The sequence below is a fragment of the Nomascus leucogenys genome, chromosome 12 (assembly GCF_006542625.1).
Source record: "Nomascus leucogenys isolate Asia chromosome 12, Asia_NLE_v1, whole genome shotgun sequence".
Lineage (NCBI taxonomy): Eukaryota > Metazoa > Chordata > Mammalia > Primates > Hylobatidae > Nomascus > Nomascus leucogenys.
The window spans coordinates 58,416,164-58,435,278 of NC_044392.1; the positions used below are offsets into that span (position 1 = coordinate 58,416,164).

A 19,115-nucleotide genomic window follows, 5' to 3' on the forward strand; every position below is an offset into this window, starting at 1 on the left:
TATATATATGCACACACACATACATACACACACATACACACACACACGATGGAATGCTACACAGCCACAAAAATGAAATTATGTCTTTTGCAGCAACATAAATGGAGTTGGAGGCCATTGCTGTAAGTGAAATAACTCAGAAACAGAAAATCAAATACTACATGCTCTCACTTATAAGGGGAGCTAACCAGTGGGTACACATGGACATACAGAAGGAACTAACAGACACTGGGGACTTCAAAAGTGGTAAGAGTAGGAGGCGGTAAGGGTTGAAAAATTACCTGTTGCGTACAGTGTTTACTATTGGGGTGAGGGACACGCTGGAAACCCAAACTTCACCATTACACAACATATCCATGAAGCGAACCTGCACCGGCACCCCCTCAAACTATTAAAAAAATTGAAATGCTACAAAAAGTAATGAGCAATTTTACGTATGAAAACAATTATTAAAAACATCCAAATAGCTGAATATATAGGAAAGAGTGTCTGTTGATTTGAAGGTTAAAAAAGAGTGGATTCGTGACATAAACATAGGAAGAACTTCATATCCTTTTTGAATAAAATATTAATTAAAAACTAAATGATACAAGGAAGAATAATAAAGATTAGATTATATCACAATTCATATCATTATAGAATTGTTTGAGGTACTAGCACTCAAAACACTAACAAAATAAACTTTAATAACTACATTTAACTTTTTGTTATTTCCCTTTAGGCCAAAAGTATTTCAAAAAAATTTGTCATAGCTTGTGAGGATATGCTTTGTCCTCTCAACATTTCATGAAAAGAAAAAACTCCAAAACCATGTACAACATCATCCATGATTAATCATCTTCAATGTAGACATAATAAAGACACAAATAATACATTTCACAATTTTAGAAAAAACTGAGGTAAACAAAACATATTTTTCTTGCTGATAAAATATCAAAGTAACAGACATCACAAGAGTTCTTTAAGTTTTTTTTAGTTTTGAGTCTTTGGAGGATAAAAATGTAAATAATATACTTGTTCAAAGAGTTGCAATAGACTATGATAAGTTTTCAGTAATTAAAGATGACGGATTTTTGGCTGGTTGAGATGGCTCATGCCTGTAATCCCAGCACTTTGGGAGGCCAAGGCGGGTGGATCACCTGAGGTCAGGGGTTTGAGACCAGCCTGACCAATATGGTGAAACCCTGTCTCTAATAAAAAATACAAAAATTAGCCGGGCATGGTGGCGGGTGTCTGTAATCCCAGCTACTCAGGAGGCGGAGGCAGGAGGATTGCTTGCACCCAGGAGACGGGAGTTGCAGTGAGCTGAGATCCTGCCACTGCACTCCAGCATGGGTGACAGAGTGAGACTCTGTCTCAAAAAAAAAAAAAAAAAAAAAGATGATGGATTTTTGAGATTTGTTCAAGCTATGAATTCCAGATTAAATAAAAAGATATTAAAAAACACTCCTGATTATATTCTTTTATGCAATGGAGATACGATTTGTCATGCTTTGGATGTTAATATAGTTATATCTGCTTTCTTTTGATTAGTATTTCCATGGCGTACCTTATTCCTTCTTACTACTTTTTACATTTCTAATCATTATATTTCAACTGAATTTATTGTGAGCAGCATATAGCTCAGTTTTTATTGTCTGAAGTGGGGGCGGTTGAGATTTTAATAACATAAATCAATGTTGGGCCCTGCCTGTCAGTGCCAGGCCCATGGGCCTCCTATCTTTCTATTGCTTGGACGGCTGCCTGCAGCCAGGCTTCCACATTCCCTAGGAAAGATCCAGCAGCAGCCTGAGAAGGGAGGCAACAGCAGCTAAGGGGATAGAAGATGGAGGAGACAGAAGCATGTGCAGGTGCATGTGTGTATGAACTTACACATGTGAACACACATAAAGTGTGAGGTTTACAGACCCTGGCTCAGAGGCAGTCTAGGATAAGAAAGGAAGTAGGCAAGCTTTGAAGAAGCACATTTTTGTCTGGAGTGCCTCAGTCTCACCCTATCCCAGGGACAGATATGTGGGGTATGAGAAACCCACCCCTGGGTCCCAGGCTTCAGGACTGGAGCCCTTTTGAGTCTGTTGGATTCACAGGTTCAATGTGTGGGTCCACTGAGTCTGTCTCCTCCTGAAAGCCCTGGAAAGTTGGGAGATAGAAAGTAAAAGGAAGCAGGTCTCTGACAGATGGACCCGACACCTCAGCCGTCACTGGTCTCTGAGTGAGATGGTGATGATCTCAGCCTTATGTTCCTACTGTAGGGCCTGCAGAGCCCACAGAAGGCCTCCTTTAGTCCATGGAACACCTCATTCTCTGTGTCTTCCCCATTGGTCAGCTCATACAGGCTAAGTATGGAGTTGTTCTGGCCACTCCTGGAGACCCACTGATAGACGAGTTTTCCCCATTCTTCTGGCCTCCGCCACATGATTAGGAAACTAGACTTCCTCTTATCCAGCCACTGTAAGTTCCCATTCTTCCTCAGTTCCTCTAATACAACCTGGCTTGGTCCCACAGGAAGCTTCCACAGCTTGATGTTGCTGAAGAGCAGGATCTCCTGAGCATCCATCACCATCATGCTGGACTGTTTGTGCAGGCAGCAGATGGACAGAACCAACGAACACCACATGGCCAGCTGCTTCTGCCAAGTGGCCACATTCAGCTGTAATGTAAAGGGCGGGAAGCGATACTGCCACAACCACTTGAAATTCATCACCATCATAATAGCCCAGGAAATCCCACTTTTTTTTCCTTCAATTTTTAATTTATGTTTATTTATTTTTTTGAGACAGAGTCTCGCTCTGTCAGCAGTCTGGAGTGCAGTGCCGTGATTTTGGCTCACTGCAACCTCTGCCTTCCAGGTTCAAGTGATTCTCCTGTCTCAGCCTCCCAAATAGCTGGGGCTACAGCCATGTGCCACCATGTCCAGCTAATTTTTATATTTTTTAGTAGAGACAACATTTCATCACGTTGGCCAGGCTGGTCTTGAACTCCTGACCTCAAGTGATTCGCCTGACTTGGTCTCCCAAAGTGCTGGGATTACAGGCATGAGCCACCACGCCCAGCCTCATAGAACTTTTGAATCTGATGACTGAATTTTTTTTCACAGTTTTAGAAAATTATTGGTTAGTAGCTCCTAAAATATTGCTTCTGCCCCATTCTCTTTTTGTTTTTCTGAGATTATTACATATTGTTATATATTAGACCTCATCACTGTATCACATATGTCTCATGGTCTTTTCTGTACTTTCCATCTCTTTTTTTCCCTTCTCCCTGAACTTTAGGATGGATATTTTCAGTTAGTCTGTCTTCCTGGTGATGAATTCTCTCTTCTGCTGTATAACTCTCTGGGAGGGAAGTAGAGACGGAGCAGATCATATTAACCCCTATTAATCACATTGGGATTACACTGGTTCAGGACTAGGTTTTAGTCTTCTGTGAACATCATTTATTTCTGGCTTACCTTACCTCTTAGAGTATAGCTTCTGGGTGTCTTAATGGGAGGTCTAGAGTGTTTACTGGGGCCTTTTCTTGGTGAAACCTGAACTCTAATTTTTGTTTCCTTAGGCTTGTTAGACTGCTGAAAGCTCTGCTCAGCTTTCTAGCCTTATTTAAGTGTCTGCTGCTGCCCAGCTTCCTAGCTTCTCAGCCCTGTGCTGCTTTTAAATTGGCAAATGCCTCAAGGAAAAAGCCCTGCAGAATTCTGGGTTTATCTCAAAATGTATTTCTTTGCTCTGATATTCTCGCCACTCAAGTCTGGCCACCTAACTCTAACTGACTCTGTATCTATTAATAGCTATGTAATGTCTTTAAAGAGATTTATTTTTGTCTTTTGTCTTGCTCTTATAACTTTTTTTTTTTTTTGGTGGGGGGGTTGGTCTGCAAAAAGCATTCCCAGAAGTAGAAACTTTAATAATGTTATTTAATGTGCTATTTCTGTATCCTGAACATTAGTCATTTGGATGTGCAGAAACAGACTTTGTTCTTAAAGATTGTCACTACCGGGACAGGCGGCTCATGCCTGTCATCCCAGCACTTTGGGAGGCCAAGGAGGGTGGATCCCTTGAGGTCAGGAGTTTGAGACCAGCCTGGTCAACATGGTGAAACCTTGTCTCTACTAAAAACACAAAAATTTGCTGGGTGTGATGGCATGTGCCTGTAGTCCCAGCTACAGGCTACTCAGGAGGCTGAGGCAGGAGAATCGCTTGAACACGGGGGGCGGGGGTTGCAGTGAGTTGAGATCGTGTCATTGCACTCCAGCGTGGGTGACAAAGCAAGAATACAATGGATTAATGATGAATGCTTGCAAAGAAATGAGGTGGGAGATCAGGGTAAGGCAGTTTGACCAAGAGAATGGTGAAACTGACAGACATACTCATAAAGTAGAAAACAGATCTATAGACTGACCATGGGAAAAACGTGGTGAAGGTAATGAATGATTTAGGAATCACAAGCAAAACATTTTGTACACATCCTTAAGTTGTGTATTTAAAATGTAATTATAATAGTATATTTTAACTGAATCACAGGCCAAAGCATGAAGACAGTGAGCCATTCTCTTCATTCTGGTTTAAAGAGAACCTGCATGGCTTTGAAATTGTTTTGTTATTTACTTACATGAGATGTTAAAACAAGATGGAACAGCAGCCATCACATATTTAAAAATAGCTTGATTTTTAAAAATACCTTAATATTGTATGCTTCAGGTAATAATAATAATGACAACTTGTTAGCAGGATTTGCTAATGCCCAAAGGTTGATTGGAGAGAAATCAATTCATATACTGGACTCTGCTGGAGAAGTAATCAAAATCATGGATCTTGAGAGGATAACTTTTTCTTGAATTATCCTTATTGAAAGACCCACCTTTCATTCTACTTAAGAAAAGATGCTGACACTGATATGCATGCGATGAAATCTTAAATACAGATGGAAATTTATAGATATTGCTATTCTGAAATCTAGTTACATTAGTTTATTTACACCCTTGTTTATCCAAAGATTAAAGAAATACACAATGTATGTGAGGGCAAAAATCTGAAATTTCCTTCTGAAATATTCAGATGGCACAAAACTTCAATATGCTTCAAATAGCATCTTTACCAGCAATCAAATCTTCAAGTAGGAGTTGAAAGGGAAATAAACATTACCTTAGTTACTATGGAGAAAAGAAAAGATTAATTATTTGGGAGCAACAGCACCGCTAGTGTGCCTTGTACAGGCAAGAAGATACTAAAAAACAGCTTGTGTCCTCACCAGCCTCAGTTCAAAGTTTCTATTTATATGACAAATGTAATGACACAGGAGTAATTCAGCAGATTGAAGTGATGATAAATTATTATTAGTGAATTCTAATGACGAATTTTAAAAACTGACCTCTTAAACTTAATAATAAAATTATATTAATAAGTAAGACTTAAAAATAAATTTTCTAGTTTACTCATGTGTCTCAGGGTTTCATTCCATTTCATTCATTCATTCAATAGTGACTTATGGTTTCAGCTAAATACTGATCTTAGTGTAGCCATCTCTCATTAGGTGGTAAATTTTTTAAGACCTTGCTTGTCTGAAAATGTCATTTATTTATTTATTTATTTATTTATTTATTTATTTATTTATTTATAGATGGGATCTTGCTCTGGCTCCCAGGCTGGAGTACATTGGCCTGATCACAGCTCACTGCAGCCGTGACCTTCCCAGCTCAGGTGATCCTCTTGCCTCATCCTCTCGAGTTGCTGGGACTACCACCACTCCCGTCTAATTTTTGTATTTTTAGTAGAGAGGGGGTTTCACCATATTGGTCAGGCTGGTCTCGAATTCCTGACCTCAGGTGATCCACCCTCCTCGGCCTCCCAAAGTACTAGGATTATAGGTGTGAACCACCGTGCTGGCCTTGAAAATGTCTTTATGCTCCTTACACGCTTGATAATTTGGCTGAATACAAATTCTAGGTTGAACATCATTTTCCCACGGAATATTGAAAGCAATGGTCCACATGTTCTTGCTTCCAGGGTTACTTTTGAGAAATCCAAATCCATTCTGATTCCTGAACATTTTTATATGAACTTTTTATCCCCCTACTCTCTCTAGAAGCATTCCAAATTTCTTTGTTCATAGTGTTCAGAAATGCCACAGTTTCAGATATGCAGTCTGTTTTTTTTCTGTGATAGGTACTGGAGAGTCCTTTCAATTTGTAAAGTCATGTTTTTCTTAGTTCTGGGAATTTTTTTTTTAATTTCTTTTCTGCCTCTATTTTCTCTTTAAGGAACTACTATCATTTGGATATTGTTCATTTTCTCAGGAACTGCCTCCTCCAGCTTAAACTTGAGAAACCTACTGTTAAAATCTAAATGCAGGGTTTTATATTTATCCCCAAATTTTCTTATTTGTTGGGGGAAAAAACACTCTTTACATAAAGAAGGAGGAAGACTAGTGGGTGGCAGAGGATGAAACTACAGGCTGGAGTTGGCCAGTTTCTATTCTCCTGACTCCCTCCTATTACCAAAATGAGTTCAAACCTGACAGCGCAGAGAGCCTGAGCCCACACCAGACAACCTGGTTTGCACCCTCAGCTCTGCCACTGACACTGGGTGAGCTTGGGCAAACCATATCAACTCTCTGGATCTCTGTCTCCTCTCAGTAAAAAGAAATGTGAAAAATAATATCCGCACAGCCTAATAAAATAATAGCATCTCCTCCCATGGCAAGTTGTGAAGAACTTGTGAGAGCAAACATCTGAACAAAGCAAGCTTTATTTAAGTGGAAGAGATTATTTTTATTGGAATAACATGAGGGTTGGTAGTTTTCAGATATAGTGTGAGTTTCTCTCTCTACTTTCTGAAGGAGCAGAGCCCCAAACAACAACTCCAGAGGCAGGTTTTCAACGTGACAGCTTGACAGCCACCTGCCTCAACGGTAGGATTAGGAGGCTCAGAGGCCCCGTGAACTGATGACATCACTTGGAAGTGAACAAAGGTCAGACTTACACAATTCCCAAACCCTTGATGTTGGGTTCACAATGCAGGCCAGGTTTTGATTTCCCTGTTTGAGACCAGAGGCCAGTGGCTGTCATTTTAACTTTATCTCAGCATAACTGAAATGGCCTTTTCATCTCCTCAGCCCACCCAGCCTATCCCCACTGTCACTGCCACAGCCTCAGAGCAGGCCCAAGCTAGCTCAAAGCTCCCAAGCCCAGGCCTCCATCTTGTCCTCCTACAGTGCACATCCCACGTTACAGGTGGTTGCAGTCAGTATCACCTTCCTACAGCACAAGTCTGATCATGTCTCTTTTATGTTGAACCCCTCAATTTGTGTGGGATGGGACACTTAACTTTTCCATATTCTTATCATTTAGTTATGCCTCACATAAATAGCACATCACTGTTTCACCTTAGCCTGATCATTCCTGTCTTTCCTCATTCTTGCCTTTTATAAAAATTACCAAGCTATTTCCTTCACTTCATTGTGTTCTCTCTCTACAGATTTGGAATGTTTACATGCTGTTTCTATTCTTTTAGTGGTTACTGCAAAGTTGACTGTACGTGGCTATCATAAAGTCTTGCAGTCAATCCATATCTTCATTCCTCTCCTAAGATTCAGCTCCAGTGCTCCTGCCCTGAACTCAGAGTATTGTTTAGAATATTTTCATTCTGACTTTTTGATATCTTTGCTCTTGACTTCTCCTTCATTTTTATTTATTCTTATATTTATTTCCAGCACTCTGGATACATTCTCTTTCAATGTGTCTAATCTTTTGTTTAATCTATTGACTGTGTTTTTCATTTCAGTGGTTATATTTTTCATTCCTAGAATTTCCATTTGTTTGTTATTCAAATCTGTCATTTTTGTTGGTTTTCTGCAGTAAACTCATCTTTGCAATTGCATCCTTTTTGAAATAAAGACAGGAGGCAGGGTCAAAGATGAATTCATCACGAAAATTTAAAAATACTTAGAAGTAAGCGATAGTGAAATCAGTACATATCAAAGCTTATTGAAAGCAGCATATGTAATATTTGACCTTTTTTCCAAATATTTGAAACAAATTCAACATTAGAAGCAAATACTTGAAAGAAACCTTTCAAACAAATTTTTACAAGCCTTAAATGCTTGTATTAGGAAAGAAGAAATTAATCAGGTAAGTCTCCACTTCAAGAAAATGAACAGAAACCTTAAAGACAATAGAAGGAGGTAAATAATAAACAGTAGAAATTAATGAAGTAGAACGCAAAGAAAAAATAGAATTAACAAAGCTGAAATCTGATTCTTTTGAAAGAATAATCTACACTCACTATCTTCACCCCCACAATTTGGCTTTTACCTCTCTGTCATTCTATGAATGTTACTATGGCAAAAAAAGAAAGGTTCTAATAACTTCCTGGGTATTGAATATTAAAGAACTATTGTTAGTCCTTATCTAATTTGCCTTCTGGGTGGAATGGGTATTCTTGACTACTTCCTGAACTTCAGACTCAAATATCCTACTGCCTGTTCAAAATCTCCACTCAGATAGCTGGTGAGCATTTTACACTTATGACCAAAATTGAGTCCATGAAGTCCTCCTTCCCCAGATTTACTCCTCTATTTTCCCTATATCAGAAATGTCAACTGTGTTTTTCATTTCTCAAATGGGAAAGATTTCTCAAGTTCTCTTTGCTTCCTTTCTTGATCTCTTAAAGTTTATTCTAAACCCCAAAACCGTAATAATCTTCAAAAATACAAATTAGATCATATGACTCCCTTCAAAGCTTCTAGTAGCTTCCTACCACCCTTAGAAAAAAAATCCATACTCCTTACCTTGGCCTTCATGATCTGGCCCCTGCTTGTCTTTCCAGCCTAGCTCTCCCCATCCTTCTGCTCATCGCTGTCCTCCTGCCATCCTGGGCCATCACATGTGTTTTTGCCTCAGGGTCTTTGTGCTTGCCACTCCTTCCCTCTGCGAAGAATACTGCCAGCCCAGAACTCCCGTGGCTCCCTCTGTCCCTCCATTCAGGTGTCTGCACAAATATCTCCATTTTAGACAGGCCTTCCTTAACACTGTGTTTAATACAGGATACACATGCCTTCCCCATCTGCACTCACTGTTTGTACACCTCACACTATTTTACTTTTATTTACAATACCCATTACAATTGACATTCTATTTGTTTATTCATTTGTAAGTTATCATCATCCATCCTCGCCCTACTAAAAGTACACAAATTGTCTTACTCACCAGTGTGTCTCCCATGTCTAGAACTGTGCCTGGGACATCATGGGCTTAATGACTATTTGGCAAATGTGTGAATTACACGATTACATGAATTAATAAACAGACTAGATTTGGAAGAGAAAAAGAAAGATAGGACCCATAGATATAAGGGGTTGCAGGCAGTGTTTTAACTCTCTGATGCCACCTTCTTCATGAAGCTTTCCTAATTCCCAACTCTCTCTGCCCACAGCACATTAGGCCTGTTCTATAGCACAGAGTCCACCATGCAGCTTGGGTATGTTTAGACTGCTGTGATATTCTTGAGAACATGTGCCATCTTTCAGTCACCTCTGCACCTCTGGTGTCTATCTTAGTCCTTGCCATAGAACAGATGCCCAATCAATGCTTGTCGAATTGAATTAAACCTACAATGGCTACACTCACTCCACCCAAAAATGTCTTTAGCTTAACTGTTAAATGAGTCACTTTCACCAACAAAAACCAGATTTTAAAATTATTTACAAAAAGACTAAGTGGAATGAAGCTCTTTCTAGATAATTTTCCTGCTTCAAAGCAGACTGAGAACAAAGTAGAAATGACAATATATTGATAGCTTCTGGATGGTAGGGACTAAATACAATGAATCATTGTAAATCCTACAGTAACTCAGCACTAATGATTACTAATGTGATTTGTAAACAAACAAATGTTGCATGACTTTTTAAAAAGCCCCTCCCCGCTTTGCAGTTTTTCAATTTGCAAAGTACACCCAGAAATGATCTCTAGGTCCCCCTCAAGCTAGATGATTAAAAACGTCTAGTTTCATTTAGGAGGAGTTTTGTGGTTCTTAAGTCCAAGAAAGTGAAAGCTCTGGGAAGCATCACTGTGTGGCTAAGGTGTGCTGAGTGGCTGTGGCTGGGCTCTCTGCAGCCTTTGCTCTCCCAGTGTTGCAGGGAAATCAGGAACCATATCAACCAAGGTCTCTTCTGGCATCCACTGGCTCCTGGAGAGGCCAAGGAGTATTCTGCTCCCTGATGTTACTTTTCAAGAAACTTTGCTGGCCCATGAACAACAAGCCATGGGCTCTGGGTGAATGAGGCTGCTGCATCTCTTCAAGCCGTCTCCCTTGGGCCTCCCCACAACACCAGAAACGCACTTTGAGCTGAGTATGCACAGGTGATCTTCAGTGCCCTCTTCCTGAGCTAGGCTGACAGTGAATGTGGATGAAGAAAGAAGGAAAGGAATAAAGTATGTGAGGAGCACCATGTGCCTTTGAAATCACAGATGTTTGTCAAGTGGAAAAATACCAAACCCTCAGCATGTTTCACTTTGTGTGTCTTGGAAACATTTCATCAAAGGGGCAAAATAAAATGTGCCATCTCTAATGGAGCCAGGTGTGAGCTGCTTCCTTCTTTTCTCCACAAACAGCGTTGCCATTTCCCAGTATTGGTCTGAAGAGCGCTGAGGCCCTGAATGCCCAGAGGGAACTGCGGATTGCATCACACGGGTGCCCTTTCAGGAGAATATCCCTGCCAGACATGCCTTTGGGAGGCTTCCAGCAGTCTCCAGTTTTCTTCTCAGTCCTGACGTCTTCAGGGACTGCGCTGTGGACAGTGCCGAAAAGAGCTGGTCCTGCACGGCTCCTGGAAGCTGCAGCCCACCCTGGCCCCTACCCCAGGCAGAGGGTAACCTCAAGGCCATGACTTCCTCCTCCTCTGGTGTTGCTTCCTGGGAGCCAGGAGGGTGGCCTGGCCAGGCTTCCGAGGTCCCGGTCAGCTGCAGACCCTTGTCGGGCAGCCCAGAGCTCCAGCAAAACTCACCCAGCCCGGGCAACAAACTTAGACCAAGCTGTGGAAGAAGAGGCCCCCCAAGCTCTGCAGGGGAGTGAAGGATCCCTGTAACATTTCCAGTGGGCACTGGCTCTCAGGGATGGTTGGCTTCGTATTCTAAGCTGAAGTGGTGAGGGCTGGGCCCACAGGCGGACTCAACCAGCCATTGTTAGAGGTGGTATTGCCTAGTGGTTAGGAGTGCAAGCTTTTGTTTCGAATAACCGTGGGGAAGCCCCTTAGCCTCTCTGAGGCTCAGTTTCCTCACCTGAAAATGTGAGTGATGCTACTACCTCCCTCAGTTTGTTATGCGGAATACATGAGATGATGTTTGCAGTGTGATTAGCAGAGTGCCTGGCATTTTAGAAGGGCTTGACCTATAAGGGTGTTATTGCTAAGCTGAATGAGAAGAGCCTGAGGTGTAGAGAGATTAATAGTCTTCACAGGACATGCGGCAACTACCCTCCACTTACAAAAGTCGTGGTAGACTGGAAGGTGTTGAGTAAGGCTGGAGCCAAGTGGTGATTCTGAGTGAAGTCCTAGACTCCTCTGCTCTAGACTCTGGTCCAACAGGACAAACTGTTCTGGAAGGAAGGATGGTCTGAGCCTCAGCTGGTCGGGCCTAGTGATGCCATGTGGGACAATCTATTTAATCTTCACAATCACTCTGTAATAGGTGTATAATTATCCCATTTTTCAGATGAAAAAATTGAGGCTCAGAAAGAGATGTTATAGTTGTGGCCCAAGATCATACAGTGAATATGCAACAGACACTGTTCACCTAAACACAAACTTCAAAGCTCACATGAGGCTGTAAAGCAAGGGGACACTAAGAACAGGTCTGGGGTGGTCCAGCAATGGGGCTGTCTGGAAGTGGCCCCTGTCTGGGGGTTTCTGTGGCCTGGCCTCTAAAACCTCTGCTGTCTGCCTATTCTTCAAGCCTAGGCCTCTGACTTTCTGCAGACTATCTGAGCCTCCATATATCCTTCCATAAACACCTTTTATGTAAGTAGCCAGAGTTGGTTTTTGCTCCTTGCACTGAAGAACGCTGACAGTCCAAAGCCTCAGCAGGCTGTCTCCTCAGTGATGCTGCCTGCCTTGACTGGGAATAGGAGGTGGGTGATGCTTTGGTCCTACAGGGCTCAGCTGGCTACCTTTGGCCTTGCTCTTTCTCGCTTGAAGTGCCTTTTGCTAAGCCCAGGAGTACAGGGCTTTCTGCTGGTCTCCATTATGTTAGCCTGGCTGCATAGTCAAGTGGGGTGGGACTCCAGCAGAGAGGGCGGGGGCCACCCACGACAGTAACCCCTGTGATATATAACCCCTCTCACTGGTCACACAGTGACACATGTACCCATAGATCCTTGCACTCAATGCCAGCTTCACATCTTCCCCCTTCTCCATTTGCATGTACACCCCACAGGTGTACATTCTTTGTCCCTCTGACTCCAGTGGCCCGGTCTATTTATCTTCCCCATCAGCCAATTGAACCACTCACCCATTTTGGTGCTGGAACAGTGTGAGTTGGGAAGCAGGAAGTGGTGGGTGATGAGGCTAGAACAATGTGGAGGGGCTACGCTGATACCTCCCTGTGAGGACAGGGAACCTCTGAAGTGCAGTATCAGATACAAGATCTTGGGGTGCTAGGTGGGGACTGCTGCTCTCTGTAGCTCCCTGCTCCCAGAGGTTAGCAGAACCTGTGGAGTCTGTGATTGGAGTCCTGCGTGAAGAATCCCCGAACGACCCTACTGCTACTCCCATTCTGCGTCTATCTTCTTCATTTTTAGAGACAAGGTCTCAGTCTGTTGCCTAGGCTGGAGTGCAGAGGCACGATCATAGCTCACTGCAGATGAAGTTATAGCTCAAGCAATTCTCCTGCCTCGGCCTTCGGAGTAGCTAGGACTACAGGTGTGAGCTACCACGCTTGGCTAATTTATTATTTTTTGTAGTCAGGGTCTCACTATGTTGTCCAGGCTGGTCTCAAACTCCTGGCCTCAAGCAGTCCTCCCACCACAGCCTCCTGAAGTGCTGGGTTACAGGTATGATCTACCATACACAGCCTTCTTTTCCTTCCTCATCGGGGGTCCTCTCCTTTTGCCATACTGCTTTCTGCGTCCTAAGGCGGATAAGATAAAACAAACAATCCAGTCTCCAGGGACAACTGCCTGACTTCCCCTTCCTCAAACCCAGCAGATTATAAGGCAGAGGCTCTGCCTTATTCCTCTTCCTAGAGCATCCCATAGACATATGAATCGAAGGTGAGCCTAAAAGGACTGGGAGTGCAGGTGGGTGGCTGATTTCGATGCTCCCCTCCAGGCACAGCTGAGGAACTCAGTGTCCTGGATGTTTCTTCCTTATTAACAAATGCCTTCAGGTCAAGGTAGCCTGGAATGCTGGGCAGTTTACTTCTTTGGGTTCATTCCTCCTACTGGTCATCCTTCACTAGGCTTTTGGTTCTTCAATGCTTTTTAAAAGATTTTTCTTTTTAAGATTTTTTTTCTTTTTTTCTTTTTTTTTTTTTTTTTTTTTGAGGTAGAGTTTCACTCTTGTTGCCCAGGCTAGAGTGCAGTCATGCAATCTTGGCTCACTGCAACCTCTGCCTCCCGAGTTCAAGCAATTCTCCTGCCTTAGCCTCCTGAATAGCTGGGATTACAGGCGCGTGCCACCTCACCGTGCTAATTTTTGTATTTTTAGTAGAAATGGGGTTTTGTCAGGTTGGTCAGGCTGGTCTTGAACTCCTGACCTCGGGTGATATGCTCGCCTCGGCCTCCCAAAGTGCTGGGATTACAGGTGCGAGCTACTGCTTTTTTATTTTGCTTTTATTTGGCTTTTCAAGTTGTCCTCAGTGGGGGGGTTGGTAGAGAGTCCACAGGTAACATTAGTCCAGTTTGACAGAAAATAAAACAGGCAGTTTCCCTACCCTTCAGACTGCCACTTTCCTATAAAACTATTTCTTATCCTTTTTCTCAAGTTCTTTCGCCTTAAATGACGACATCTTCTCCCCTATTCCCACTCTTAATAATCTTACTTCCTATTTCGTTGAGAAAATAGAAGCAATCAGAAGAGAACTCCCCTGTGCTGCCCCTCGTACTACCTGCTTCTCTTCCCGGTGCTCAGCTTCCCTCCGGTTACAATGAGGGAACTGTCCAAACGCTCCGGTGAGGCCACGCCTACCGCCGACCTAAGGACATGGTTCCTGCAATTATCCTCTCTGTTGCAATACCTAACTTTTCCTCTCTGAGGGAGTATTCCCGTGAGAATAGAAACAGATTGTAATACCGCCCTCCAAAAGAAAATCTCTTCTTGATCCTCTGTCTCTAATGCCTGGCTACCACCTGTTTTTATGCTCCTCATCGCAAGTGAAACTCTTGTAAAGGGTTGTTTACACTCATTGTCTCTACCTCTTCTTCCATTTCCTCTTGAACCTCCTCTGAGCCGGCTTCTGCCCCCTTATTCTACAGAACAGTTTTTGTCAAGATCACCAGTCATCACCACGTTGCCAAACCCAATCCAATTCTCAGGACTCATTTTACTTAATCCATCAGTGGCTCACTCCCTCCTCCTTGGTTTCTGGGTTTTCCCCCCCGAGTCCCTTGGCTCTCTCTGGTCTTCTCTGCTCCCTTCTTATCCCACAGACCTCTAAACACTGGATGGCCTCAGGGCTCAGCCCTTGGGTGATTTCTTTTCTCAACCTCTAAGTGGCTTATCCTAAGGGATCTCAAGTCTACAGGCTATACCTTGACAAATGTCCAAATTTGTATCTCCAGCCCAGACCTCTCCTGAATTCCAGGTTCACATAGTTAACTACTTACTCTCAGTAAACAGGTAGATGTTTAGTAAGAAATGAAAATTTAACATGTTCAAGAACAAATTCATCATTGCACCCCTCCTAGATCTTCATCTTCTCCATTCAAAAATGGTCACTGCATTCTTCCAACTGCTCAGATCAAACACACTGGAGTCAAACCTTTTCTTTTTCATACCCATAATCAATCGCGTCAACTTTACCTTCAAAATATAGACCATAGTTGTTCTCCCTCACCACTGGTCTGAGTCACCAGCATTCCTCACCTGAATTATTTCAGTAGCCTCCAAAGTGGTGTCCCTTCTCCCATCATGGCTCCCCTACCATCTGTTTTCCACACAGAAGCCAGAGCGACCCTTTGAAAACAGAGCAGATCATGTCACAACTGTGCTCAGTCTCCTGGGGCTTCTATTTTACTTGGTGTAAAAGTCAAAATTTTTTTTTTTCTGAGACAAGGTCTCACTCTGTCGCCCAGGCTGGAGTGCAGTGGCATGATCAAGGCTCACTGCAGCCTTGACCTCCCAGGCTTCTCCCACCTCAGCCTCCCCAGTAGCTGAGACTCCAGGTGTGCATCACACCTGGCTAATTTTTTTGTAGTTTTAGTAGTGACAGGGTTTCATCGTGTTGCCCAGGCTGTTCTCGAACTGCTGGGCCCAAGTGATCCTCCCACTCAGCCTCCAAAGTGCTGGGATTACAGGCAAGAGCCACTGCGCCTGGCCAAAAGTCAAACTCTTGACAAGGGATTACAGGGTCTTCCAAGATGGGAGCCTGTTACTTTGCTGGTCTCCTCTTCTACCTTCCCCTAGCTCATTCTGCTCCAGCCTCTTGCTCTTCTTTGAATGGGTCGTGCACTGTGGTAACCCTTCAGCAGCCCTGCTCGGAAGGACTGGGTGCTGTAAACTGCCCTCCTTGCCTCCGAGCCGTCAATGTCTCCTTTTCCTAGAATGTCTTTCCCTTACTTGTTGCAGCTAGACTCCTGTCACAACCTACAAACTTCTCATTGCTCAAATTTCAAATGGGTAATTCCTCTCTGAAAGCTCAAGTTATAAATTCCTCACCACTCTCTCTTCATCACCACATAGCTCTTCCCTACTTCAAAAGGTTCAATTCCAGCCCCCTAACCTCAATGTCCTAACAACTATGGACAACTACAGTTTATGTCAGGAAATAAACTATTCCACAACACACCTATTGTTCTACATGGGCTAAAATCATTCGTAGGGTTCAAATCAGAATTTTTCTAGGCTTCTCTTCTGTCACGAGATTACATTTTTCATCTTCTAATAACTCTTACCTATTAGCTCAATGTCTTTCAAAGAAGGCAGTCACGTTTTAAAGGAAAGGGGAAAGTCTTTTTAGTCTTCTGTTTGTAGAGCGTTTCATCACTGACTCGGTTCCAGTGGAGGCCCCAGCAGGCTGCTGGTATCGTAGGCTTGCCTGAACAACCAAGAACCCTGGCATCCTACTGTCAGCCAGCGGCAGGGTGTATTGACAAACTTAAGCAAGGTGTTTCACTGTATCTCCAGCCTCCCAGACTTCAATCAGTTGACAGTGGGAGGGAGGGAGAGGCGAGGGAGAGAGGGGAGAGGGGAGAAGGGAGAGGGGAGAGGGGAGAGGGGAGAGGAGAGAGAGAGGGGAGACAGAGGAGAGGGAGGAAAGGGAGGGGAGAAACATACTACTGCCCTCTAGTGGCGTAAATTTCTAGACTCTTACTGCTGAACTGCTTCAAAATACTGAGCCCACACCAAATTCATTTTGAGTCGTTCGAAGTTTTGATGAGTGATAAGTATGTTTGAAAGCTATTCCCAGGGGAGTCCCTTAACCTCATTTTAAGTAACATTCACTTTTGCATCTTATGGGCTCTTTGGTACTGGGGGAGGATTGAACGCTGACTTTTAAAAGGGAGAATCACTCTTGGGGATCTTGGTAGGTGCCCCTGTTGGACCCCCACTCAAGGCCTTTAAGAGCTACAGGAGAGAGCTGTCTTATGGCTCTCAGTAAAATGGATGTCCTTGTTCAAGTTCAAGGCCAGTCTCCCTACCTGTGCTTTGGATCTCATAGTCCTGGCCCCTTCGTCAAGTATCTTTGCCTTATCAAATAGCTCCCTTTCCCCTTGTTTTCAAATTCAATTACCTCTTAAAATTCAGTTCCAGTGTCAGTTACTTTCCTCATTATCCTCCTCCCTCCCAAATCTATGTTAAGCTTGATTAGGATTGTACTCTACCCATACAATACTGAAAGCCACAATATTAAGCAAGCCAGTCCTGTTTGAGGGTACAGATTTTATTTTGATTTCTATATATATTTTGAAGCCTATGAAAGCTTCTGGCAAACAGTAGGTGAAAGCTCAAAAAATGTGTGGAATAACTATATTAATGATCTCATGAATTACATTCCAATGTTCTCTAGTCCAGTTCCGTTTTACAGAAAATAAACTGAGGTCCAGAGAAGTTGAATAACTTGCCTAAGGCCTTACGACCAATCAGTCAGGGGAAGACCAAGGACTACAATTTTGGATTCCTTACTAATTAAGGATCCCTGACACTAGGCCCTCCCGACACTCTGTGAATCATTGTTTGCTGTGTATTTTCTACATTTGCAGAAAAAGAAAGCAATACATGCCATATCATTTTTATAAGGTGTAGACTTTTCTTAGTGTGTATGGTTTTGATGAAGCTTTGATTGATAGAAAACTCAGAATCAAGAGTAATGGACTACGATCACCCTTAAATGAGGCAGCCTGGCCTGGTGGAAAGAGTATCGGCCTCTGAGAACTAGGGTGTTTATTCAGTAAATTTGTTGTTAAGAGGAATAAAAAGATGACTAGGATACTGTCTATATCCTTAAGGAGCTGTTAACCTAATAGAAGAGGTAAAGACACATCCACAGATAATTATTATAAGGCAGAATGTGAAGAGCTGTAGAAGTTATGAACAAACTATGGATGTACAAACACGGAAGAATCACTCAAAGTTTGGGAAATCAGGAAAGGTTCTGCAAAAGCTTTTAGTCTTGTGAGAACACGAAAGACGTGTAGGGCTTTGCTGGAATTGGATAAAGGCCTTTCAGATGGGAAGAGTAAAGCTTTAAGAAGGCTGGAAATAGGCCGGTCACAGTGCCTCACTGCTGTAATCCCAGCACTTTGGAAGGCCGAGGCGGGTGGATCACCTAAGGTCGGGAGTTCGAGACCAGCCTGACCAACGTGGAGAAACCCCATCTCTACTAAAAATGCAAAATGAGCCAGCTGTGGTGGTGCATGCCTGTAATCCCAGCTACTCAGGAGGCTGAGGCAGGAGAATTGCTTGAACCTGGGAGGCGGAGGTTGCGGTGAGCCAAGATCGCGCCACTGCACTCCAGCCTGGGCAACAAGAACAAAACTCTGTCTCAAAAATAAAAATAAAGGCTGAAATTTGTAGAGGAACTTATAAAGAATATGAATAAAGGTATCTATATACACATCTATCTATTCATTTCTGGAATGGCAAATGGCAGAGTGAGAAGCTAAGCAAATCATTTCCCTCAAAAGGAATAAAATGGACAATTAAAAAACTCGAACCATTTAGATTCTGGAAATTGACCAAAGGCATACAACAAAATGAGAAGTATTTATCCAAGAAAAACTCCCGAACCAGGAAAGAACAGTGTGTCTGTGATGTTTTAGCCCAGAGCTGCTCTCATCCCCTTCCAGCTCCATCAGCATGGCAGCTCTATCAGGGCAGGACAGGCGGTGAGGGTTACCTGATTTGGAGTAGAATGCAGAAAAACTCCGTGCTCCTGGGCATTGTTAGAAACGAAAGGAATCTCAGTAGCAAACGAATGGGAAAGGCCAGTGCAGTTAGCCTGAGGTTCTGGTTGGGGCAAGCAAAAGATTGACAGACAAGCCAGAAACTTAACAGGGAGATTCGCGGAATGAAACAGCCATAGTGTACTTGCCACACATCTCTGGTGGCATGGAAGGATAAATGCAAGAGCAAGGTTGAGCACAATTTAAGAGAAACCAGAGAAAGCCCTAGCTACCTCTGAACATTCCTGACTAAATGTGAGGCCTTAGACATAAGGCCTCGGGTGAAGTAAAAGCTGGGAAGACTTGTAAACTGCATAAACTTCGAATGTGTTCTCCAGCTTACGCATGGATCCACTGGCAACACGCAGAAGCCCTTCCTAGCCAAAGGTATTTGGGTACAACCTCTGACAAATCACTGGTTGACCACTAAACTACACTGACACAGGGCTGACTCCTAGGAAGCCAGGCTTAAAAAATATAAACAAGATTTTATAAAACTAAGCAAAGACATCAATGACTGTGCAACAT

General features: G+C 43.0%; 1 pseudogene; it reads right to left on the reverse strand.

Annotated features, from left to right (window-relative positions):
* Positions 1-2,198: 2,198 nt before the first annotated feature.
* Positions 2,199-2,707, reverse strand: LOC100593003 (annotated as a pseudogene).
* Positions 2,708-19,115: the final 16,408 nt, after the last annotated feature.